This window comes from Ostrea edulis, chromosome 9, assembly GCF_947568905.1.
Source record: "Ostrea edulis chromosome 9, xbOstEdul1.1, whole genome shotgun sequence".
In the NCBI taxonomy this organism is placed as follows: domain Eukaryota; kingdom Metazoa; phylum Mollusca; class Bivalvia; order Ostreida; family Ostreidae; genus Ostrea; species Ostrea edulis.
The window spans coordinates 39,626,095-39,653,400 of NC_079172.1; the positions used below are offsets into that span (position 1 = coordinate 39,626,095).

Below are 27,306 nucleotides of genomic sequence, written 5' to 3' on the forward strand. Positions count from 1 at the left end.
AAATTAGGTAAAATATAGAGTGTCTTAAATCTGAACCTTGTCTCACACCTGGTGTCACATTAGGTCATGGTAGTGTGCGATTGTTTTGACATGCTTACAGTTCATGTGTAGGTGAATGTCAAAGTGAAGATAACGAACAGGTATCAATCTCATAATTCTTTTGAAGAATACAAAATCAAGGATAAGGCAAAGACGGACACAGATGCCTATACGTAGGAGCTGTAAGCATCCCCACTGACAGGCCACATCCACATTGAGCCCCATACCATGATCAGGCAAACAGAGTAATATGTAGTCAAATTTAGTATGCACCTATTTGTTAGTAGCCTGCCTCGTTTTTATGCCCCCAAGATCGAAGATACTTTCAGGTTCAGAGACACATAAACAGAAAGAAACTTTATCGAAATCGAAAGTGATAATTTCGTTTTACGATGTCAGGTTTTGGTCTTAGATATTTGGGACAAGATAAAAAAAAACAACTTAATGTCTGATAAAACATCTTAATTCAAATATTTGGGGGAAGGGGGGGGTGGTGGTGGTGGTGTTAAAAAACTCCCGCAAGTTTCAGTCATTGAATATCAATTTTATTATAATGCATCAATAATATTGCAGCACAGCGAACAAGACTGAAGCGACCCATATGTTTAGAAATAACATTTATTATGCCCCCCTTTGAAAAAGAGGGGGCATATTGTTTTGCACCTGTCGGTCGGTCGGTCTGTCGGTCGGTCGGTCGGTCTGTAGACCATGTGTTGTCCGCTCAATATCTTGAGAACCATTCACTTGATGATAATGATATTTCATATGTGGGTTAGTTATGAGTAGAAGAGGATCCTTATTGTTTTTCAGGTCAAAAGGTCAAGGGTCAATCTACTCTGGACATAGGAATATAATGTCCGCTCAATATCTTGAGAACCCTTTGCTTGAAAGACATCAAACTTGGCACACTGGTACATCCTAAGGAGTAGATGACCCCTATTGATTTTGAGGTCATATGGTCAAAGGTCAAGGGTCAAACTGGGCATAGGAATATACTGACCATTCAATGTCTAGAGAACCCTTTGCTTGACAGACATCAAACTTGGTACACTGGTACATCTTCAAGAGAAGATGACCCCTATTGATTTTGAGGTCACATGGTCAAAGGTCAAAGGTCAAACTTGACATGGGAATATACTGTCTGCTCAGTATCTTGAGAACCCTTTTCTTGACAGACATCAAACTTGGTACACTGATACGACTTCAGGAGAAGACGACCACTATTGATTTTGAGGTCACATGGTCAAAGGTTAAGGGTCACACTAAACAGGAATATACTATCCGTTCAATATTTTGATAACCCTTCGCTTGACTGACATCAAACTTGGTACACTGGTACATCTTCAGGAGAAAATTACCCCTATTTATTTTGAGGTCACATGTTTAAAGGTCAAGGGTCAAATTGGACATAGGAATATACTGTCCGTTCAATATCTTGAGAACCCTTTGCTTGACAGACATCAAACGTGGTACACTGGTACGTCTTCAGGAGAAGACGACACCTATTGATTTTCAGATCACATGGTCAAAAGTCAAGGGTCAAACTGGACATTGGAATATACTGTCTGCTCCATATCTTGAGAACCCTTTGCTTGACAGACATTAAACTTGGTACACTGGTACATCTTCAGGAGAAGATGACACTTATTGATTTTGAAGTTGCGTGGTCAAAGGTCAAGGGTTAAACTGTACATAGGAATATACTGTCCGCGCAATATCTTGAGAACCCTTTGCTTGACAGACATCAAACTTGGTACACTGGTACATCTTCAGGAGAAGATGACTACTAATTATTTTAAGGTCACATGGTCAAAAGTCAAGGGTCAAATTGGACATAGGAATATACTGTCCGTTCAATATCTTGAGAACCCTTTGCTTGACAGACATCAAACTTGGTACACTGGTACATCTTCAGGAGTTGATGACCCCTATTGATTTTTAGGTCACATGGTCAATCCACTCTTGACATAGGAAGATATTGTCTTCTCAATATTTTGAATTGATGATACTACTCTCAATTAAATGATGTGTGTGTATAACACTTTTCAATTTTGCACCATGGGGGGCATATGTGTTTTACAAACATCTCTTGTTTAACATTTATTACATTCTAATGAACATTTAAAGTGACATTTAAAAACTACATTTGAAAATGTATATATTGTTATTCAGCTCTATTGTTTTATTGCATGATAATCGATTTGGGTGAACATTTATCATATTAAGTTTTAAGGGGGAGGGGGTCTTGATAAAAACTATGTGAATTAAATGTTTTGGTGGGTTTTTTTAACGTTTGATCTTGCCCTTAAAGGGACTGGTTCACGATTTTTGAAAAAAAAAAAAAATCATTTTTTATGTTAAACATTAAAAATATAACTGATTTAATGTTGACAGCCAAAATGTTTACCTTGTGAACGCAAGAATAAAAGCAATATTTTAGCCTTAAATCTGTGTTATGTAAATAAAGACTCGAGTCTTTTCATGTAAACAAACAAACCAGTGAAATGTTAATTTTGTTACATAACGCATCTTAATTTTGCATACTCACAAATTTTAATTTTTAGATGACACATTTTACCCAAAGAATGCTTGAAATGTGAAAGATATCATAAACTTAGATCGATATCCATTTCTTTTGAAAATTTCGTAAACAATAACATACCGCAATCTTTGCTTACAAAACAAATAATAAACTCTCTAAAATGAGCTTCTGTGATAATGTGTTAATTTTTATGTGAAATATTTTAAACACATCAGACAATAGATTTTGATCATTAAAAGTGAAAAACAAACTTTTGGGGGAAATCGTGAATCAGACCCTTTAATGCCCCCCCCCCCCCCCCCCCCCGCCCCCAATTATTGATGTGCCGACATCCATTATTGTTGAGTACCCAAATTTTTCATCATTACCGATATTTATAAAACGTCCAACATTTCATAAATAGTGTGTGATTTTTTTCCTAATCAAAATTATTGTCGTAATGCTAGTGAATTATCCATGATATTTACTAAATATGGAAATATGACTACCATAGGTCTATAAGAAGGATAGGTCTGCGCAAATGCTTTCATTATAATCAAATGAAAATTTGAGCATTATTCTATCACCGCCGCGGTGGCCGAGAGGTTAGAGCGTTCGCCCCGCATGCGGAAGGCCCGGGGCCGCGACGCACGCTCGGCATCAGATGTGAATGTCACGGGTCCTTAAAAACGGATGACCCGTGTCACAGTAGGTGTGGCACGCTACCCTCACTGCACTGTAAGCGCCGAACATAAGCCTAAATTTGAAGCCCTTCACCGGTCTTGGTGACGTCTCCATATGAGTGAAAAATTCTCGAGTGAGACGTTAAGCAAGATACAATCAATCTATCATCGTAAAATGAAGTTAGATGAATGAACAGTTTACTTCAAATCTATGGCATGAACAACTTTAAATAGCTTGCTTATTCATTCATCTAATTCTGGGTCTTGTCGGACTATTACCCAGAATTGCTTAATCGGGATGCAAAAATTGAGAAAAAAGAATAAAAGGAAATCAATCTAATTAAAATAAGATCTTCCATCCGTTCCCCGGTTCATCGAAAATCGGGAAGCAGATGGAAGACCTAATTCTAATTAGATTGAAAATCGCGCATGTAAGAAAAATTCTTTTAAATATGTGAAACTAAATTTAATCATCTTGACTTTGATTGCACAATTACATGTACCAGTGTGATTCCTTAATACCTGCGGTATGACTAAGGGGAATTACACGTTCTTTCAATTTTCTATTTAAAGAATTCAACTTGTTAAATATACAAACGACATTTAAGGGAAACAGACATTATTTTAATTCCAGTCACTTTCCTTATAATGTATTTTTCACATGGGTAAAAGGGTATGACAAAATTTGTAAATGTCGATCAAATATGGACCATTTGTCTTCAAGTGCAAGTGTAAATGCAGGGGTACCCCAAGGTTCTATTCTTGGACCACTATTGTTTTTAATTTATGTTAATGATGTTGCTGTAAATATGCTGTCTTTTTGTAGAGTATTTGCTGATGATAACTCCATTCAATATGCATCTAAGGACTTACATGAAATTGAATTTACGTTGAATCATGATCTTCGTGTTCTAGATGAATGGTCTAAACAATGGTTATTAAAATTTAACCCCTCTAAATCAAAAGCTGTATTTTTTACATTGAATAAGGATATTGATCCTCCTAAATCATTTTTTTCAAAATTGTCAGTTGGAATATGTGCCAGTGCACAAACCTTTAGGGTTGTTCATTTCACGTGATTTGGGTCGGTCATGTTATATAAATACAATAACAAGTAAGGCTTACAAAAATTTAAGACTTCTTAAAAAGCTAAAATTTACTTCTTCTTTTTTTAGGAAGAAACACTCTATTAAAAATGTACACTACTTTTATTAGACCAGCTTTAGAATATGCCTCAGTGGTTTGGGATGGTTGTAATGCATATGATAGTGATTTGTTAGAAAAAGTCCAACTACTGTATGTGCAGCGCGAATAATTACTGGCCTTCCTATATTAGCATATTTAGAAACTGGCTTAGAGCCTCTGTCTTTTAGACAAACAACCGCTAAATTAGTTACCATGTTCAGAGTTCATAATAATGATGTTCCTGAATATCTACAAGAAAAGATCCCAAGAAAAATAAATAATACATCCAAGTATAATCTCCGTTATGGAGACAATTATAAAATACCAAAATGTCGACTTGAACTTTATAAGAAATCATTTGTACCTGATGCTTTATCAAAATGGAATTCACTTGATATAGAATCAAGACAAGCTACTTCAGTTAAGCAATTTCGTAAGAGTGTTAGCTCCAAAAATATCAACAATCCCAAACCACCGGCATATTTGTCCTATGGTACTCGTTTTCTGAATATAATTCATACCAAACTTAGACACACCTGTGTTTTTAATTACGATCTATATAGACGCAATATTGTTGATTCTCCGTTATGTTCTTGTGGTATGAAAGAAGACACTTATCATTTCTTCTTTATTTGCAGTAAATATTCAAATGCTAGATATAAATTAATGGATAGCTTGCTGAGGTTAAATGATCTAGTTATAATCGATGTCCACCTTCTACTTTGGAGTAATAATGCCTTATCTTCTGAGTTAAACAAGTGTATTTTTTCTTATGTTCAGTCGTTTATTCATGAAACCAAAAGATTCAATTGATGTTCAATTTATATTTTTTGTACATTAATTTTCTACAATATTATATTGTTATATTTTTAAGGAGAAGAACTCGTCAGTTATTTGAACTTGTTTCTGATCCTTTTGTATTATTTTTGCAGAGAGCTACAGTTCTGCAGCTAACATGAAGATAACTGTATATGTTTGAGTTAACAATGACACGGGTTCACCCCCCCCCCCCCGCCCTCCCCCTGCCACAATCACCCGAATAGCCTACTTGAGTTGATTTAATGTCACAATTTCTTGCCTACCCCAAAAGGCTAAAATAACTCAAAATAAGACTTTTTATTGAATACCCTTAATACCCAGTGAGGGTATAAATTTATAAAAAGGGCTTATTTTCATTTATTATGGACTTTATGGGTATGCAGATATTGTTGATATTCATTAAAAAATGTTCAACAAACATACTTATGACTCAACTCATGTAGCTTATTCGACGGAAAGGGGGGGGGGGGGACCAAGCACCTGTGAACGACATGTATGATTGATTGATGTTTTCCGCCACACTCAACAATTTTTCAGTTATGTGGTGGTGCCCATTTTTTTTTATTGGTGGAAGAGAGAACCCAAATACAATGTACTTGGGAAGAGACCACCGACCTTCCGAAAGTAAACTGGGAAACTTTCTCACTTACCAATTATAATGCAATTACTGGTATTGATTATCGAGTGTTTTTAAAACCAGACCCGTAGCCGGCCGGTAATTTCAAAAAGGGGGAGGGGAGGGAAAAACTAACTGGGAACAAACCACCCATTTTAGTATTTGACGAAATATCCACAGGCACCTGAAGTATCGACACTGCTACCAACACTCATCCCCCCTTTTCTGATTTTTTTTTTTTTTTTTTTGCGGCGATAATTTCTCTGAAATATGTGGATTCCTTGTCTATCAGATCCCAATTTCGATTTATATAATCGTTTCACGCTTTTTGTAAGCTTTAGAGATTGGCTTAGCCTTCTATTGGTATAACAAATTGTATTCTATTATACCGATAGAAGGCCAATCTCTAAAGCTTACAAAAAGCGTGAAACGGTTATATAAATCGAAATAAGGATGGGATCGACAAAGAATCCACACATTTCGGAGAATTTATCGCGGTAGAAAACAATCAGAAGGGGGGGGGGGGGGTAGTAGTGTCCATACTTCAGATGCCTGTACAAATATCTTCCTCACTCATTCATTCATTTTTTTATATAAACATGACATGTTGATCTAGTACCAATGCACCGTCCCGTGGTATCTTTTGCATTACAGTGGAGTTAATCATATGTACTTATACTACCTTTACTATTATTACATGTAGAGTTGTTATGTACATGTATATATATAGACATCTATATATATATATATATATATATGTGTGTGTGTGTGTGTGTGTGTGTGTGTGTAATACCCGTTCAATGATCACAGAAACTTGTTGCTCTGACCCCAACAGTAAGACAGACAACATTACTTGTGTGAATTGTCATTTATTGTGATGACAATGTAAAAAGGGGAGATCACCCAGAATGATATACATTGGTACTACTTAAAATTGTGTAGTGATCTCCCCTGATATAAAAACAAATTAATGTAGAAATAACAATGACACTGTAAAAAGGGGAGATCACCCATAAATATATCATACATTGTTGCTACTGAAAGTTGCCTAATGATCTCCCCTGATATAAAACAAAATACTGTAAGATTTAAAAACAGAGAACAAAGTGTAAAAACATATATACAATACAACCCAAAAGTTGGCGTTCAAAAACAAAATGCCCACAAAAAGCAAACAAACGTTCGCAAGCAAACAAAGAAAAACCCAGAACAACGCCAACCAAAGTGGACTAGCCAAGCATGGGTAGTCAACCAAAAAGGGGCAGAGTACTCTAGCGATTCCGAGATGACTAGTTATCAAAATACATCAAATGACAACACATATATACATCTGCCTCGTGTTATTGCATGTCAACCAGGAGCCAGCAGGCACAGTTTAAATAGGAGTATAAAACAAACAATGTGACTAGACATAAATGTGACCCTATAACAAATAGCTACCCAGCATAGTTTGGCTTCACACAGCAGTTTACTTCTGACCTGTGTGTATGTCAAAGAAAGTAATGATAATCTTACAGCAGTTTACATCTGACCTGTGAGATTTGTTATGTAGATGCAGGATTTGTAGTGTTAATGAGGTGTCTAGTACAGCAGTTTAATATATATATATATATATATATATATATATATATATATATATATATATTTTCCCCTTTGTGTATTTCTGACTGTTTTGCATTAGGATACACGGTGGTACTTACATATAATGCAAATAAGTATTATCATGTTCAAACGTCTCATGTATGAACATTGCTCATACTAATAGTGCAGATTTTACTCTTGTTTTGTTTTTCTTTTTATCGTCATTGCACATTGAAATGTTAACAATCATGTATGCTGTATGCCCGAGAGGGCCCTAATTTGGAAATAAATCATATTCTATTCTATTCTATTCTATGCGCCTGGGTGTAATTAACAGAGGAAATTCGAATCATGAATAATTATTTCTCTCCCATCTTTGTCTCTTTTTATATATATTTTTTTTATGTTTCAGGAAACTTAACTACGTGCGTCATTATTCAAATTACCACAGAACACTAATCTATCAACGTTAAAAAAAAAATAGCTTGTCCCATTCATGTATGTTCTACGTTCAAGTATCTATAATCTCAGGAATCTGTAATTTAGACAAAATTACCAGTTCCTTGTCTACCTTTGTCCTAAATCATAATGTATCGGTTATGCAAGAAAATTCGTTTGGAGTGTTTCCGGTTATGAGTTAAAAGAGAACAACACTCCGCTTCGACAGGTAGGTAGATCTGAGTTTTTCTTGTTTATGATAATTTAACCTTTGTTTACGAAAATCGGGGAATGTAGTCAGCTGTAGAAATGATTAAAGTACACGAAATAACCATAATTACCCATATCTAATTCAAAAGCGACAAGACGACACGAGATGATTTTCCGAGAGCAGAAGGAGGTTGAATTTTGAAAATTTCTCACAACTCTCGATTGTCAGGGTCAATATCGGCTCAATCAGCTAACCAGTCGAAATAAGTTGACCACTCTAGGGACGATTTGTGCAAGTTAAAATTAAAATATTCTACTTTTTTTATGTTGGTTTGTATTTTGCCAAAATTTCTATCCAAACGGGTCAGGTAATGCTTTAGGGGATAAGTTATGATTTAATGGATTGGTTATGATTTAGAGGAAAATTTGGTTAATACACACCCCGCTGATAGATACAGTAGTATTACGCACCTGAATGAGTTTGTATTACGTGACGTAATTTAGATTAGTATGTACGATTCTAGATCTGCAATAACCATAAATGCATGACTTAGGATTTATTGAAATTAATTTTTTTGTATTTGTAACGAAGGTATTTGAAAAATATTAGTCGTGTTAGGGGAAAAAAAGATTGATACCGTTTTCGATTTGCGAATTCACCTCTACTCTTTCCCATGCAAAAAAATGTATAAGCTTTAGATATTTTTCTTCAATGTGCATGCATTGTACTCGTATATGTATATTTATTCAGGAACGTATTCACCAATACTGAATAAAGATGCTGCTTATCCGGAACCAAAGACGTGGCAATCAAGGCTAAACCCAGATAGTATGTCAACTGTATGTATAGTAGGTGCAGAGAATTGAAGAAGATAGAGTGTATTATTCTAAGGTGTGTAAAAGCAACTTATTTATGACTATACATATAGAAAATTATAACGGATTATGTAAATGTCGAATACTTATGCATGACGTTTAATTGTCAAATACTTAGGTAATGCTTTGCTTTCTTGATGAAAGGTGAAGATAACGAACAGTGACCAATCTCATAACTCCTATAAGCAATACAAAATAGAGAGTTGGGCAAACACGGACCCCTGGACACACCAGAGGTGGGATTAGGAGTAAGCATTCCCCGTCAATCGGCTACACTCGCCGTGAGCCCCACATCCCGATCAGGCAAACGGAGTTATCCGCAGCCAAAATCAGTGTGCCAAGAACGGTCCACCAATCGCTACATGATGTTGCACAGAATATGTTGTTACTTTGCATTTTCTGGTCTAGTACTTTACTTCAAATTCTGAACACCAAATGTTAAAATCTATAAGACTTAGTTCATATTAGGATATAGAAATCTATTGATTTCCTAGTAAAATGGTTAAGGGGCCATAGGCCATAGTCAGATTACTGGGGGGGGGGGGGGGGGGGGGGGATGATACACTATATACATGTAGGTGTCGATCTTGTGTCAATTTACTCTTTAGGATGAATTTATAAGCATGGAAGCTATCATGATATGGTCTTGTGATTATGATAACGTTTTCTCTACTTCACAGGGACCATTTAGACAGAGATCGCCTCCAAAAAAAATATATTTACCGAATGCACCAAATCGACATGCCAGAGAACAACCCATCAGGCAACATGATGGGTACAGAATAAATGACTCTAAACTGTTGCAGCCGCAGAGACTTGGACTAAACTTTGATTACATGTCAGAATCTAATGTGTAATAAAAATACTAGTTAATTTTGAGCGTGGTAGAATAATTACTAAACTAATAAAAATGGACATTCGGATACTCCTCATCTGACCAATAATATCAAATTAATTGTTGTCACCATTTGGCGTCTTTTGTCCGCTAACTAAATTCCACATGAGAACCACTGAATGAAAATTAACCAAACGTGGCAGAGTTCTTCCAGAATTGCTGTTCCTCTAAATCAGATTCGTTAAGATAGCTGTGAGAGTAGATGTCCTACAAAACCCACTTCTTTGTGAAAAATTATAAAACATTGCTATAAAACAAAGCAAACGTTCTCTCTCTAAACTGCTATTAAGAAAGGTACCTGCAATTTGATACCGGTTTTTTCTATGCAAAGAAATAACAGCCCGTAAAACATTATGTTGACACAAGCATCACTCGAAACATCCGTGTATACAAAGTGAAGTGTCTTACCTGTTTCATGTTTCTTTATTTCCGTGAGCCATGCGGCTCATTGGACTTAATTACATACAATACAGTTTTAAAATATAACAACATACAGTACATTGTATATGGAGAGTGCATAAACTTAAATAACATTCCAAAGTGATCTTGTTTAACATGCAATCATATGCATGCATATATTCATACATTATAATACTGATTAACAAAAAGTACATTAAGTAGATATATAATATAGTCTATTGTGCTAATTAGCAACACTTTCCTTACGTAATTTTGTGACATATTTAAGATATTTACCTAAATTACTCAGTTCTGAAACGTTATTTACACTCAGTAATTTTATAAGTTTATATACACTTGATTTTACATAGTAGAATTGTTTAATATATCTTTTTCTTATTTCGTTATATAAAGGACATCTTAGAATGAAATGAAATTCATCTTTTAAGTTGCTTACTGTACGTGTCTAATGGTTTTGTTAAATAATACTGTATACAAAAATTGTCAACAAGATGCCTATACAGCATACACTTTGGTGAATTTTCAAAACTACACATAATTTTTTGCCTGTACATAACTATTATTCTGTGCTCAATAATTCTATAAATATCTTGATTCCTTCTGTGGTTCCATAAGTAATTTAAGCCTAGATTTGACAGTTCTTCTTTAATATTAGTTGACCAATTATTATTATAAGTGGACATATCTTCGTAACAAGCCTTTAAAATACAGTTGTCTGTGTTCTTTAGCTTTATCCAATATTTAAAAAGTTTTAATTTTCTCTTAACACATAAAGGTAATCTTCCTAATTCACAATAGACCATACTGTTACATGTATGTTACCTACTGTAATATTTGCTTTGAAATGTTTTAGAAGAGAGCTTAAGAAGGAACAACTCTCAGATTGTAAAATGCTGATAAATCTGAACGGAAGTAGGTATAACCAGAGACCATACTCAAGTAATATCTCTTTAATGTTAAATACCAAACAAAAACAACAAAAGCAAAACAAGTAAGTGACCGATGTCAATAAAGCTATGTTGAATTCCGTTTCCCCTTTTAATTGATGGTAAACTTTGTCGCATCCTTTATATTCACATTTGTGCTGAGTTCTTTCCATCTGTAAAATACAAAATAATAGAATAAATAGTGTATGTTGTATTGGGATGGAAATGAAAACACCCAATGAATCTTTGTATAGGAACAGCTGAAGTTAGCGGTAAAAAAAACTTTAGTATAGTATCAGTACTTGTATTTTTGTATTCATTTTTTCCACAGGCACCTGAAGTATGGATATTACTAACCCCCCCCCCCCTTCATAATTTTGTTTTTTTGGGGGGGGTCCAATAATTTCTCTGAAATATGTTAATTCCCTGTCTATCTCGTCCCTCTCTCGATTCATGTAATCGTTTCACGCTTTTTGTAAGCTTTAGAGATTGGCCGCTGGCTCGTACTGCGAGCTCTAATGACTAGAGCGCGGGAAATAATCGGAGCTAAATCTCAACCTCTAACAAGAATTTTTTTTGACGCCAATCCCAGAAGTCCCCCGTACAAAATGGCGGATGGTTCGATTCGTAAAATAATAATTAAAAAAAATCTTTGAAGTATTACAAACCTTTCTTATTTGAAAGGAAATGATGAAAATCATATTCTTCCCCCTTTCTTTTTCTTTTTAAAATATTGTCTAAAGAAATGTAAACAGTCACGTCACAACTACCATGCTACGTCACAACACGCTCGTTGCATTTCCCGCAAAACTGGTTCCTACATTGGCGAGAAGAGGAAGACAGTAATCCTACGTATTGACAGTGAACCAGATCAGTTTTCCTTGTTTTCAATATAATTTTTTTGAAAATGTATTCAGATATGCTGCGCTCGCTCCAACGGTCACACCGTAATCATATTAGTTATTATAGAGGGCGAAGCCCTCTCACGGCCCGAAGGGCCGTGAGAGCGGAGCTCTCCCTATAGGTAACACGTATATACATGTTTAAAAGGAAAATATAGGAAAACAATGAAAAACTAAACCATACCTATGGAACTTGAAACTTTTGGTACTAATGGCGTCGATTCGAATACTATCGCGTGGACATGTATTTCTCCATTTTGAATCTCGTCTACCCTAGTTCACGTCGTTCTGAGATGTTACATAAAATTCGTAAAAGCATGTAAATCTTATTTTCTTAATCATATATAATCACTCCACCATTAACGCCATATCTGTTGTTGTGGTTCAAACGCTGTTTGTAAATTTGCTAAATAACGACGCTGAATATGACGTCACAATGTACTGTTTACATCGATTGCGTTATATTTCCCGCGTTCAATATATAGGCGGATCAAATATCCAATAATTAGGATGTTTTGATACAGCTCCGTCCTCGTGCTAACTTCGGGTTGTTTTTGTTCTGTTTTGGATATAGATACCAATGCCAAAATTTGTTTGCTTCGTCCTCAAACACGGTCACGCCGTAAAACATATTAATAACAATAATAAACAGAACAATAACAATAGGACTTTCCACAGAAAGGTGGAAAGCCCTAATAATAATAATAATACCGAGTGAAGCTCGGACGGGCCGAAGGCCCGTCCGCGAAGCAAGGCTCTAAAGGTAACACGTATGTAAAAGAAAAAAGTCAAAATTAGCAAAAGAAAAAGAGATAATCTCTATATACGTTCACTGAAATTTTCGTGATCCATATGGGCGCCGCCATTTATTTTTTCATTACCCGCTTCAACAGTTATTCGTGTTTTATTTTGAATGCCAATAATAGAAGACTCTGACGTGCAATTCTAAATTAAACACTCAGTTTGTTCACAGTGAATAGTATAATTATCATTGTAACAGGTTTTAGTACATAAATACATATAAAACCGTAATACGACTAAATAGATGAACGAGTTCATGAGTTTCTTTGAATAAGAATATACGATAAAATTACGGTTACTTTCTTACTATTTTGAATTCATTGGTTAATTTTGTTTAGTTTTATCGGCCTTTTTCATTGCATACGGAATGTATTATTGTTGTTTATAATTGTTTGCTTTGAAAAAGAGAAAAAAAATCGAGGCTAAATGTGACGTCACGATGCACAGTTTACGTCGCCTTGCGTTTTATTTCCCGCGTTCAATGAATAGGCGGATTCCGTAAAACTATTGTCCCCATATAAACCCCTTTAATACTTAGATGTTACTGGGTGTTTAGCGTAAGGAAAATTTCATTCAAAATATATATTTTTAAATGAATCATAATCTACCGTACTTAAAGGAATTATGATTACTACTTGGGACACTCCAATGACCATTACATTCTTCGCTCGGTCCAACGGTCACACCGTATACATATTACCGAGCGAAGCTCGGACGGGTCGAAGGCCCGTCCGCGAAGCAAGGCTCTAAAGGTAACACGTATGTAAAAGAAAAAAGTCAAATTCAGCAAAAGAAAAAGAGATAATCTCTATATACGTTCACTGAAATTTTCGTGATCCATATGGGCGCCGCCATTTACTTTTTCATTACCTGCTTCAACAGTTATTCGTGTTTTATTTTGAATGCCAGTAATAGAAGACTCTGATGTGCAATTCGTAATTTAAACACCCAATTTGTTCAAAATGAATAGTATAATTATCATTATAACAGGTTTTAGAAAATAATTACATATAACACCGTAATACGACTAAATAGATGAACGAGTTCATGAGTTTCTTTGAATAAGAATATACGATAAAATTACGGTTACTTTTTTACCATTTTGAATTTATTGGTTAATTTTGTTTACTTTTATAACGGCCCTTTTCATTGCATACGGAATGTATTATTGTTGTTTATAATTGTTTGCTTTGAAAAAGAGAAAAAAGTCGAGGCTAAATGTGACGTCACAATGCACAGTTGACGTCGCCTTGCGTTTTATTTCCCGCGTTTAATGAATAGGCGGATCCTGTAAAACTGTTCTCCCCATAAAAACCCCTTGAATATTGAGATCTTACTGGGTTTTTAGCGCAAGAAAAATTTCATTAAAAATATATATATTTAAATGAATCATAATCTACCGTACTTAACGGAATTATGATTACCACTTGGGACACTCCAATGACCATTACATGCTTCACTCGGTCCAACGGTCACACCGTATACATATTAATAATAATAAACAGAACAATAACAATAGGACTTTCCACAGAAAGGTGGAAAGCCCTAAATATGTGTAATTTTTCGCTCCTTTAGGCGTCCTAATTTTTGAAGCCTGTCAACCACCATTTCGAACGCTGTAATCAAAAAACAAAAAACGATGTGCACAACTACAATGCTCCTACTTTTCATTTTCAATGCATTTTCTGCTCAAGCTTATACAGTCTCGGAGCCACTGTCTGGAAACCAAAGCCCCTAAAATTTCATTCAAAGGGGAATAACTCGTGAACAGAAGGGAATTTCTGAAATGTAGTACATGATTTTAAAATTGTTCTGTAAAGTTTATAATCCCTGAAAATTTGAGCAAAAATCCATGCAGAAATGAGCGAGATATGAAGCTTCAAAGTTAGCGTCTAGGAAAAAGGGGGGAAAAGAATAATACCGAGCGAAGCTCGGACGGGCCGAAGGCCCGTCCGCGAAGCAAGGCTCTAAAGGTAACACGTATGTAAAAGAAAAAAGTCAAAATCAGCAAAAGAAAAAGAGATAATCTCTATATACGTTCGCTGAAATTTTCGTGATCCATATGGGCGCCGCCATTTATTTTTTCATTACCTGCTTCAACAGTTATTCGTGTTTTATTTTGAATGCCAATAATAGAAGACTCTGACGTGCAATTCGTAATTTAAACACTCAGTTTGTTCGAAATGAATAGTATAATTATCATTGTAACAGGTTTTAGCAAATAAATACATATAAAACCGTAATACGACTAAATAGATGAACGAGTTCATGAGTTTCTTTGAATAAGAATCAATCTCTACCCAGAGTTATCGTTCCCGCTACGCTCCACTATTACCTCTGTCAACGTCTAAAAAGTTATATCAAAATGTACAAAAACTTACTTAGCATATCGAACTGTAATGATAATATCTGAGCAAATCAAACATTTCTCTGAATTTTTAAAAATCAGAAGATGGTAAATATGAGACACCTGAGCGAATTAGAAGGTTTATATAAATATTCATTCATTCAATAATACTAGTATATTCATGGAATTCGTTGTTTTTGTGAACCTACTTTAAGATTTAAAGTATAAAACTTAAACTTATAAAATTATTATCCATGATGCTATAGCTATAGGTAAGTTTTGCCAAGAATCTTGACATTTAGACGTTGACAGAGGTGTTGTAGCGCAGCGTAATACGCCCTCTGGTGAGAGATTGAATAAGAATATACGATAAAATTACGGTTACTTTTTTCCCCCACAATTTTGAATCCATTGGTTAATTTTGTTTAGTTTTAACCGCCTTTTCATTGCATACGGAATGTATTATTGTTGTTTATGATTGTTTGCTTTGAAAACGAAAAAGTCGAGGCAAAATGTGACGTCACGATGCACTGTTTACGTCGTCTTGCGTTTTATTTCCCGCGTTCAATGAATAGGCGGATCCCGTAAAACTGTTGTCCCCATATAAACCCCTTTAATACTGAGATGTTACTGCGTGTTTAGCGCAATGAAAATTTCATTCAAAATATATTTTTTTAAATGAATCATAATCTATCGTACTTAACGGAATTATGATTACCACTTGGGACACTCCAATGACCATTACATTCTTCGCTCGGTCCAACGGTCACACCGTATACGTATTAAGAATATTCTTAACCAGCACAATCAGTAGAAGGTCTTCCGTTGTTACGGGAGACCTTAATTAGCAAACTATATCGTTATAACGATCATAAAATTTGCGAAATCAGCATTTGTTTGTCAGTAGCCTGGTTCGATTTAAAAACTGACCATATATAGAACAAACTCTTGCGTATCGAATCAATTGAGAGATATACATGTAAACACCATATGCATGTGATAATGGAATACTGCCACATAAATATGAAAGTTGACGATGGAGAAGCTGAAATCATCCCGTTTGTGATAAAGTGGAGTTGTTAGTTTGCAGTTAATATCTACTTTCAATAAAATATTTAAGTATGAAGCAGAAGTGGACGATTTTGTGGTGTCTTTTATTTCGAGTTCACTGGGATATATCGAATCAACATATGAATGAAAAGTACTAGTGTTAAAAGATAATATGTCGTCGATATATCTAAATGTCGAATTTAAGGCCACAAGAGATTTTTTCTTCTCACGTAGAAGTTGTTTAACAAATTCTGCTTCATAGGACTATAAAAAAAAAGAAGAATTGTTGACGCCCAACCGCCCACCCGCCCGCCCGCATCGCCAAACCAATAGCCGAGTTCAACTTCGTTGCAACTCGGCTAACAAGTCAGCTGACAAAGGAGCACAATGTAGGCCCATGGGCATTCCAACAGATTTTTGGAAGATCTGATCACGAAAGACCACGAAGATATTGTCAATGAGAAACTCCAGCATATTTTTATTTTAACTTCAGAGTACTTGTGCGTGGAATCAGAGTGGCGTTTATCAAAGTATTTTTTGAATGATTGATCAGTAGATAGGAATATTTGAGTACATGTGTATAAGTACTATTACCAAAAATGGAAGTAATGCCAAGTTCGTTTAAAATACAGTTGTAGTAATGAGACTTACAAACAAAGACAATGTTGTTACAAGTTTTGTCAGCTGGAACCAAAACATTTTCCTCGTATAACCTATCTAATTCTTTTATCACTTCTGGTTTACTAAACACAGAAGGATAGATTGTACACATTTTTGTTTTAATATATCCAATGCGGGAATTTAATATTTCTCTTATACATGTAAAACTTATACGGTACCAATTTTGATGCACCAGATGCGCATTTCGACAAATAATGTCTCTTCAGTGATGCTCAACCGAAATGTTTGAAATCCGAAATAACTATGAAGTTTTAGAGCTAAATATAGCCAAAAACAGCGTGCCAAAAAAGTGGAGCCAAATTCGTCCAAGGATAAGAGCTATGCATGAGGGAGATAATCCTTAATTTTGAAATGAATTTCTAAATTTTATAACAGCAATTAAATATACATGTACATCCGTATTTTCAAGCTAGTAACAAAGTACTTAGCTACTGGGCTGTAGAGACCCTCGGGGACTAACAGTCCACCAGCAGAGGCCTCTTGTACTTTTTAGCCGAGTTGCAACGAAGTTGAACTCGGCTATTGGTTTGGTGATGCGGGCGGGCGGGCGGGCGTCAACAATTGGTTTCCGGATGATAACGCGAAAAGTTTACAATCTTTGATATATTGTTGGGTACCAGGTAAGGAAGACCCCTATTGAAAATTTGGTTTCCGGATGAAAATTTAAATTACGGATGAAAATTTAAATCCGAATCAAATGATACTTAAAGATATTGTTATGTACAAGGTAAGGAAGAGCCCTATTGACTTTGGAGAAAATAGGATAAAGGTCAAGGTCACAGTGACCGAAAATAGATTTAAAATTCCAAAAAAAAATTCGGTTTCCGGAGGATAACTCGAAATTTTTTATTTATACCCCCCCCCCCCCCGCGAACGAAGTTCAGGGGGTATATAGGAATCACTCTGTCTATCTGTCTGTCTGTGCAGATTCGTGTTCGGGCCATAACTTCTTTGTTCTTTGACATAGGCATACCATATTTGGCAGACAGGTGGATCACCATGAGACGATGTGTCAAGTACCTTCATGACCTATATATGACCTTGACCCTTGAGCTCAAGGTCAAAATTAAAGGTTTTTTAAAATGGATTCGTATCCGGGCCATAACTTCTTTATTCTTTGACATAGGCATACCATATTTGACACATGAGTGCATCACCATGAGACGATGTGTCGGGTACCTTCATGACCTCTATATGACCTTGAACTTTGACCTCAAGGTCAAAATTGATCATAAGTTTTGACAGTCATACCATAAGACATGGGTCTATCACCTTGAGACTATGTGTCATGTCCCGTGGGGATCCGGGTTAGAATAGGTCCCCAGTACCCCTTGCTTGTCGTAGAAGGCGACTAAATAGGGCGGTCCTTCGGATGAGACTGCAAAAACCGAGGTCCTGTGTCACAGCTGTGTGGCACGATAAAGATCCATCCCTGCTCAAAGGCCATAAGGGCCGAGCATAGACCTAAATTTTGCAGCCCTTCACCGGCAGTGGTGACGTCTCCATATGAGTGAAATATTCTCGAGAGGGACGTTAAACAATATTTAATCATAATCATGTACATTCATTACCTCTTTATGACCTTGACCTTTGATCTCAAGGTCAAAATTATAGGTTTAAACTATATCTTCCATTTTCTTCTACAAAGGCATACCATATTTTTACACTCAGGAAAGAGGTAATTTATACCTATTAACAACACCCTTTGGGGGATTGGGGTAAGCGGGGGGTATTCTTAGTGAGCATTGCTCACAGTACCTCTTGTTTGAATCAAATGAAACTTGGATATATTGTTGGATACCAGCAAAGCAACGCCCCTATTGATTTTTGGAGGAAAAAGGTCAAGGTCACAGTGACCGAAAATAGATTGAAAACTTTAGACAAATATGGTTTCTGGACAGTAACTCGAAAATGTTAAAGCTGAAATTAGTTTTTCACAATTATAAATATACCACATCATTCCTGACTTTACAATGTATCTCATGCAACTCGGCTCATGCACCCCTGGGTGCATATATTGATTTTAATTCAATCTGACAATGTATCAAGTTCTTCTTTTTCATATTTAGCCCATCGTTTGGCATAATCCTCGACAGAATTCATAAAAGAGATGAAGTTCTGTTGCCAATTGAAAGACCAAGGTTCTCTGTATTTAGGACCTTTTAGAATAAGTGATTTGAGATCCTCATTTTCAACTATATCAACTTCACCAGTAATGATACATGTATGTCCAGCTGGACTATAGCTGAAAGAAGAAAAAGAACACGTAGGTGGATTAAGTATAAGATGGTCTATATCTAGGCACTGCAGAGTTTGTTTATAATTAAAACGTTTGGATGCAATAGTAGAAGTATATTTGTAGGAAATACTGCGTTTAGACTTGAACTTGAAATAAGTTGGAATACACGACTGAACTCTTTTATGACGAAGAGTGTTGCTTATGTTGACGGCATATATTCCTTTGTTTGTAAATGATCTAATTCTTATGGGTAAAATTGTACTTAAATGTGTCTACAATGACTAAGGAATATCATCCATGACCCGTGGATGATATACTTAATTTTGGACTATTTGTGTGATGGTAAGAATATGAGCTTTTACAGAATGAATGTAATACACACATGTTGATGAGTACAGTGTACATGTATAAGGTACTTGTGTACAATAAACAATAAAAGTCAAAAACAAAATTTTTGAGAAAATCGTGAATCAGTCCTTTTAATATATATTACTATGTACCTCGTCATAATGTAACCATACGTATGGTCTAAACTGTAACAGAAAGGGAGAAAATGCAACGGACCAGACAGGGATTCCAACTCGGGGCTGGTCCATTACATTTTCTCCCTTTATGCTCCATTTGGTGTCATTGACCACCCTTAGATTTGCGGGCGAAAGTCCTGACAAGGGCAAAAGAATCTGAATTGTAAATAAATGTAACGGAAAGGAAGAAAATGTAACGACCAGACTTGGAATCAAACCCTGGACCCCTGAATATCTAGTCAGATGCTCTACCGACTGGATTATCTGGCAACCGGTTAACAAATCCGGCTGACCTCTATCAATTCTTTATTCTCCTTATCAATAGTACAATGTTATTGACAAACCAAGAAGGGTTAAAACAACGCAGGTTCTGGATTTTTCTTGCTGAAACAACGTTTAGGAAATTTAGAATCAACAGGTTGATTAATACTAAATTGAAATGCAGGAATATGTGTGACATAGGTAAAAAAAAAAAAAAAAAAAATTTAAAAACCTCAACAAATTCACTGTCATGATCGTGTGCAGGATTGGACAAAACAAGATGGCAGACGGCAGTTCCAAACAAAGGTAGGCTCTTAAAACTCTTCATTTTACCGACTTATTAGACGACGAATGTATGAATTTAAAACACTGCCTCAGGCCAGGGAGGCATCATTAAGTTGATTGGTTGTTGGAATTCTTACTCATGTACACATACAACTCTAAATTCATTAATCGAAGTTGACGATGTTGCCTCGATAGAATTTGAAGCGGGCGAAGATGTTTCTAATCATGTTTTCATGCATTTTAAAAAAGATACTTTCGGTAAAATAGACTCTGCACATATCTTTTGATGAAAACTTGAACCAGTGTATGCGATTTATCCCTTAAATTGCCTTGGTTAGATGGATATTTTGACTTGAACATTTGCTAATGTGCAGAATTGGACTATGGTCGTTTCCACGATAAACGTGTCGGATTGGACCTCAATTTTAGTTCAGGATTGGACCCTCTTTTTATCTTTATTTTCAAAATCTTTATATTTTCGAATCTCGACTTCACTTTATCACATTTTAGTTTGATTAATGTAGCTTATTAGATTCTCAGACATTTCCAACATGACCATGGTGTATTTTGAATGTTTTTTTTTACTGTTATCAAATTACATCGTCGTTTAAGTTCCCAACGACGACAATTGCTACTGTAAAAATATCCATTCGCTATCTCCTTCAAATTGAACCAATATAGCAGATCTATACACGAATCATCAATATTTTGCTTACGACAGATGTAACGTTGACTGTTCGTATCCAGGATATATAAGACCATTTTGACCTATAAAACACGTGAGAAATTATCATCTTTTTATAATCCTCTTTAACAATATAAATTCGACGTTTCCCGAATTCAATTAACTCGCACATATTCCCTAATTCCAAACTCTGTTATATCTAGATGTTCTCCTTTGTTTCAGGTATCAAGCCCTAGAACTTCATTCCATGAGATGGGTACACTTCGAATGTGCGAAATTTGTGGTGAGGAATTCAAGACCAATTCTGAATTGCGTAGGCATGTAAAAAGGAAACATCAATCGGAGAAATTGTCTTCGTTTGTGACCAGTGTAACACACGCTTTTGCACATTATAAAAGAAACACGAAGTAAAAAAAAACCCATTGTTTTCTGAATACACGAGGTGCATATATATACCATGGCAGCCGTTTTATATATCCGTTTATGTTCATTATGAAACGATTATTTACGGTATTATGCTTTGTTTTACAGAGATACTACTAATCTTTTACATTGCATTTTACACATGTTGATTTGTCATTTCATTGAACCAGAAGTGTTCTTAAGTTTTACTTGTTATTAAATATATTTCAATGTTATTGCGTTTGTATTGAACTGATAACAACTATTGAAAAATTTGTATTGAAGAGTAACCTTTCATCTGAGCAGCAAATATTGAAGAAGAAAAAACACCATGGACAAAACTGCTTTTCATTTAGGTTCATATTTCAGCTAGAGGAGTGATATTGCGAATTTCTGAGAAAATATCCTTTCTATTTTCTTTCATCAGTATATGAACTATAAGGTTGAATTCAATGTAATTACAAGAAACGAAAGGTTTTAAAATACAGAAATGCTGATATTTACTACATTCCAACAAACACTTCTACCGCAAGTAATTATCCTTGTAAGTGAGTTGGCCTCGATATCTTGCACGACATGTGCACTCAAGATAATTAGAATTAAAATGAGAGGGAAATTTTTCAAAAGATAATAAATCCCACTTTAACAATCAAAACTTGTTCCAGCAGAAGCATACATATGAAAGGCACAAGTGCATGTGGACAGATGATTAAGTATTGAAAACATGAACACCTCAACATCTTATTGTCTTTATTGTCGTTGAACAGCTTTGTGAAATGTAAACCATCATACCTGAAGAAATTAGTATACGTCAAACCATACTCAGTTTTAATCTTTGCCCGCTTCAAATTCTATCGAGGCAACATCGTCAACTTCGATCAATGAATTTAGAGTTGTATGTGTACATGAGTAAGAATTCCAACAACCAATCAACTTAATGATGCCTCCCTGGCCAGGCAGTGTTTTAAATTCATAAATTCGTCGTCTAATAAGTCGGCGAAATAAAGATTTTTAAGAGCCTACCTTTGTTTGGAACTGTCGTCTGCCATCTTGTTTTGTCCAATCCTGCACACGATCATGACAGTGAAATTGATTTAGACAGTGGTTTTAACCAATTTCCAGTATCTTCCTTTAATTTCTGTGCTCATAAATGATAATATTTTTTTCGATAATTGTTTAATGACATACAACGTTAAATCATCGAATTTAAGCTTCCAAACATCGATCGACCAAACTGATGAGCTGTATCGCTTCAATTTAATAAAGAATTTAATTGACTAATTAATTAGACAATGAACGATACGTAGGGAACCCGCACTTACAGCAATTAAGCATACTTAATGTCCCGTTTATTGTGTACACACGCCAGGTTCAGGTATGTAGACCTACACGTGTGTCTGTGTAAACAATACAAATTTAAAAGTAGCGGTCACACTTTGCCGCTCCACCGACCACAGGTATACTAGTCGCTCCACGGAGCAGATATCACCGTTACAAATTTCCTATTGGGGGTGGGGGGCAAAATTATTTGTCCTTGAGTACATCCATCAACACAGGCCAGAGATAGAGTCGGGTGTACAGTACATCACTTAGTATAAATGTATACGATCTTAGTCAAACAAGCGTTCCCACCCGCTTCTAATACATTTAATGTATTTTATGGTACTTTCGTCTTCGTACATCATTCATTATTAACCGTGCTGCGAATCCCTTCCCCCAAGAAAAATCACCTACACGAGAAAGAGAATTATCAGCTGTTATTTAAATAATGTTTTAAAGGGATTTCGTAATTTAAATCACCCTCGTCGTACGCGGTTTTTAAATAGCAGCGAATTTAATCAACAAGAATAACCTGCCTACTAGAAGGCGTAGTGTACTGTGTGTATACGTGTGTGTCATGTTGTGTTAACAAGGAAGTAAATGATCCGATGAGAAACCCACTGATACAACGTGAAAAAAAATCAAGTGTCGGTGAAAAAGGAACTTTGTTTGGATCTGTATCCACTACAACAGACTTGGCAAACACCAGGAATCGAATTCCGTCCGAATGATCTCTGGCTTGTGTACATTTACCTGAACAGGTGATATAAACAAACCGAAAGCGACGCACAGGTAAGTGTATATCTAAAACAGGTCTGCACGGGTCTTTGTTCAGTTTCAGTAGTGTTCAGTTTATTTCCTGAATAATGATACGTTCTTTACACTTATGACAGAGGGTATGAATGGAAAATTGGATTGGGTGTCTGTAATTATGAATTATATTTTGAATCGTCCAACTGATCGTGAGAAACCACAAATACAAAGTAATTCCTGGTTCAACTTGGTTTAAAATCTGTGGAAGATCAAGAGAAATACCCAAGATCACACAAGTTGACATAACTCAATCCTCCCTCTCTCTCTCGCCATCCTTGATACAGTACATTCTCTCATCTCTCTCTCTCTCTCTCTCTTTCTGTTGTATATTGTATAAGAATCTCCCCCAAATTATGATTACTTGAATCGTAGGGAGAACATATTATGGATTCACTTCATAAATTGCATTCGTACCATTCACTTCTGCCGCCATAAAAAGTCAGGGGGGGGGGGGCTTGGTGGTTGTGTCACGAAATATATCTTTATTTGTATATATAAATAATAGAAAGTTATGGTTGTTAAAATGGGGACCATTCCCCCCCCCCCCCCCTCCCACATTCTACGTGCATGCCTCAGAAGTACCGATATATCCATTATCGGATTTGCAATGCTGAAGTCGCCGTTCATTCCAATGGAGCCCAATATTTGTAAAGATAAATCATGACATAATAACTTTCAATAGCTGGTATATGTCCTCATTTAATCCCCCCCCCCCCCCCCAATTTTATTGATGATTTCCGACAACTCAAGTCATTCAGTCAGTTTTCTTTACCAATTGGCGATTAACTTTCAAGAGCTTGAGATCAATTCTTTTTACGTATCTACACCAACATTTTTGGAAAGGATTATGGCGTGTAAAACGTTGCACTATTATACTAATCTTGTTATTCATATTCGAAAACTTGTAATTTATATTCTAAAGAATATCATTCATATTCGAAAAGTTGTTATTCATATTCGATAATTTTATCATTCATATTCAAAAACATGTTATTCTTATTCTAAAACGTGTTATTCATATTCAAAAACATGTCATTCTTATTCAATAAATTGTTATTCATATTCTAAACTTTTCATTCATATTCAATAACATGTGATTCATATTCGATAATCTTTTCATTCATATTCAAAAACATGTGATTCATATTCGATAATCTTATCATTCATATTCAAAAACATGTGATTCATATTCGATAATCTTATCATTCATATTCGATAATCATGTCATTTATATTCGATAATTATGTTATTTATACGACAATCATGTCATTCATATTCGATAATTTTGCTATTCATATTCAAAAGCATGTAATTCATATTCGATAATCATGTCATTCTTATTCGATAGTCATGTCATTCTTATTCGATAATTTTTTAATTCTTATTCAATATAATTTGCATTGTGGGTAATATTATCTGTTTGTAAAGTCCCTGCTCATTGGGTACATGTATGTGAAAACGAAAGTAGATTATGGTGTTACCATATCTGGTGGTAAGTGTACATTCTTTATGTTAGTTAGTGTAATATACCAAAAGTTTATCAATCAATAGACATTCATAACCTATGAATGTGCTGCGTACACGTGGTACAGATATGGTAACACCATAATCGACTTTCGTTTTCACATACATGTACCCAATGAGCAGAGACTTTACAAACAGATAATATTACCCACAATGCAAATTATATTGAATGAGAATTAAAAAATTATCGAATAAGAATGACATGACTATCAAATAAGAATGACATGATTGTCGAATATAAATAACATAACTATCGAATATAAATGACATGATTATCGAATATGAATGATAAGATTATCGAATATGAATCGTATGTTTTGAATATGAATGATAAGATTATCGAATATGAATCACATGTTTTTGAATATGAATGATAAGATTATCGAATATGAATCACATGTTTTTGAATATGAATGATAAGATTATCGAATATGAATCACATGTTTTTGAATATGAATGAAAAGATTATCGAATATGAATCACATGTTGTTGAATATGAATGAAAAGTTTAGAATATGAATAACAATTTATTGAATAAGAATGACATGTTTTTGAATATGAATAACACGTTTTAGAATAAAACTTAGACATGTTTTTGAATATGAATAATAAAATTATCGAATATGAATAACAACTTTTCGTTTTACACGCCATAAAGGATTTCCAAATTTAGATTACAGGGCCAATCGCAAGCTTACATAGCCTTTGTATATTACTTTTACGGTAAAAGGAACAACAAGCACTGATCTATTACAAACATTTCTTTAGTTCGATTATACTTGCAAAGAATCAACGTCCATTTCAATAGGTTGTAGGCCCTACATGTATATATACTTACACAAGACTTAGTGTATTTACGTTAACTACGATAAACCGGATATGACCATGCCTAAAAAAGTATGACGTAATAGTGACTAAATGCAGAATAAACACGGACATGGAAGAACTCGAAAATCCCCTATTGAGGTGTAATGCACACGGAATGATCTTAAAGTCCACCAAAATCGTCAACAGATTCAGAGACAGGGGAATTTAACTACAAATGACATAAACTCATGTTATACTTATACTACTAGTCAGTGAAGCAGTTACTAGTGATTCATAATGGGTATTACTGACGTACAACTTGGTGTAATAATATTGGTGCATCTGCATCTACACGGACACTTGAAGCCCTTGCAATATTTATGAATATACAATAGATTATTTATTTTTTTAATATCCGCCTCCCCCCCCCCTTTTTTTTTATCAAACATTCACTACTACTTTAAAAATAGTGGAGCGTTGGGGGCAGTCAATCAATATATCTTTATTTGCATATGAAAATAACAGGTAATGATCATTGTCAAAAAGTGTGTGTGTGTGTGTGTGTGTGGGGGGGGGGTGATATTACATGCCTGTTAAGTATAAGAAATACTTCCGTTTTACGGCTTGTCATACCACCGTCTACTATTTTTATTGCATCTAATGCGGTGTGATTTTATTGCACCGAATTCACTGATATTTTGAGCACTTTTTGTTTTAAATAACTTCATACAGTGTCACACACTTCAATTCCCAGGGTCTTGTATCGGTTATTCAAGGAATACACACTCCAAAAGAAGTACAATTTATGATCTCAACCTTCCAATAGCGGGGGAAACACTTCACGAGAAGTCCTAGATCTTTTTAAGTGGATGTGTCACAAGGGGCGAATCTTGTCATAAGGCCATGATAAGGATGTTAGAAAGTAATACGAAACTAGGAAACTTGCACTTGTTCAAGCAGGGGTAGATGATCCAGGAATTTTTGAAGGAGTGAGGGTTTTTACCATTAATATTATAGGTTTTCAAAGGGGGCATTACACCCATTACAACTAATTACTAATAATAAATTCTCATGAGATAGTCAGGGGGAGGGGGACCTCCAACTCTGCCCCTGTACAGTCCAGAATATACCAGGCAGTGGGTCCCAGTCCGTTTCAGTTTTACATCAATGACTTTCCTATACTGGTCTTAGTTCCACCATTCGCGTCTTTGCAGATGACACCATTGCTTATCTCGCCGTCAAATCAAATAACGACGACAAACTCTTTAAATGATTCAGATAAATGAGGTATGTGAGAAAGTGAATGGAAAATGGCCATCCACCTGGGCAAATTTAACGTATTAACGATAAGTAAAAGGAAAAACCTAAGAAAATAGTATTACATTGTATAAAATACATGGCCAAACACTTAAACAAGTTGATAATTTAAAATATTTAGGAGTTACCATCCAATCAG

General features: G+C 35.2%; 1 protein-coding gene and 2 long non-coding RNA genes across 5 annotated transcripts in view; all 3 read left to right on the forward strand.

Annotated features, from left to right (window-relative positions):
- The first annotated feature begins 7,942 nt into the window (after positions 1-7,942).
- On the forward strand, positions 7,943-9,919 carry LOC125660397 (uncharacterized). Of its 2 annotated transcripts, none has more exons than XR_008798545.1 (3): positions 7,943-8,111; positions 8,844-8,984; positions 9,113-9,919. It is a non-coding gene; the product is annotated as an uncharacterized LOC125660397 (long non-coding RNA). The 2 variants fall into 2 exon arrangements; XR_007364317.2 differs by having other exon boundaries at positions 9,649-9,919.
- Positions 9,920-20,257: 10,338 nt separating this feature from the next.
- Positions 20,258-21,622, forward strand: LOC130050137 (uncharacterized). Its single transcript, XR_008798554.1, has 2 exons — positions 20,258-20,320; positions 21,207-21,622. It is a non-coding gene; the product is annotated as an uncharacterized LOC130050137 (long non-coding RNA).
- A 750-nt stretch (positions 21,623-22,372) lies between these two features.
- Positions 22,373-27,306, forward strand: part of LOC125660370 (uncharacterized) — a 53,052-nt gene continuing 48,118 nt past the window's right edge. For both annotated transcript variants that reach the window (XM_056149174.1, XM_056149175.1), the window contains exon 1: positions 22,373-23,498. The gene's annotated coding sequence lies outside the window, so the exon portion shown is untranslated. The remainder of the gene's footprint in view (positions 23,499-27,306) is intronic.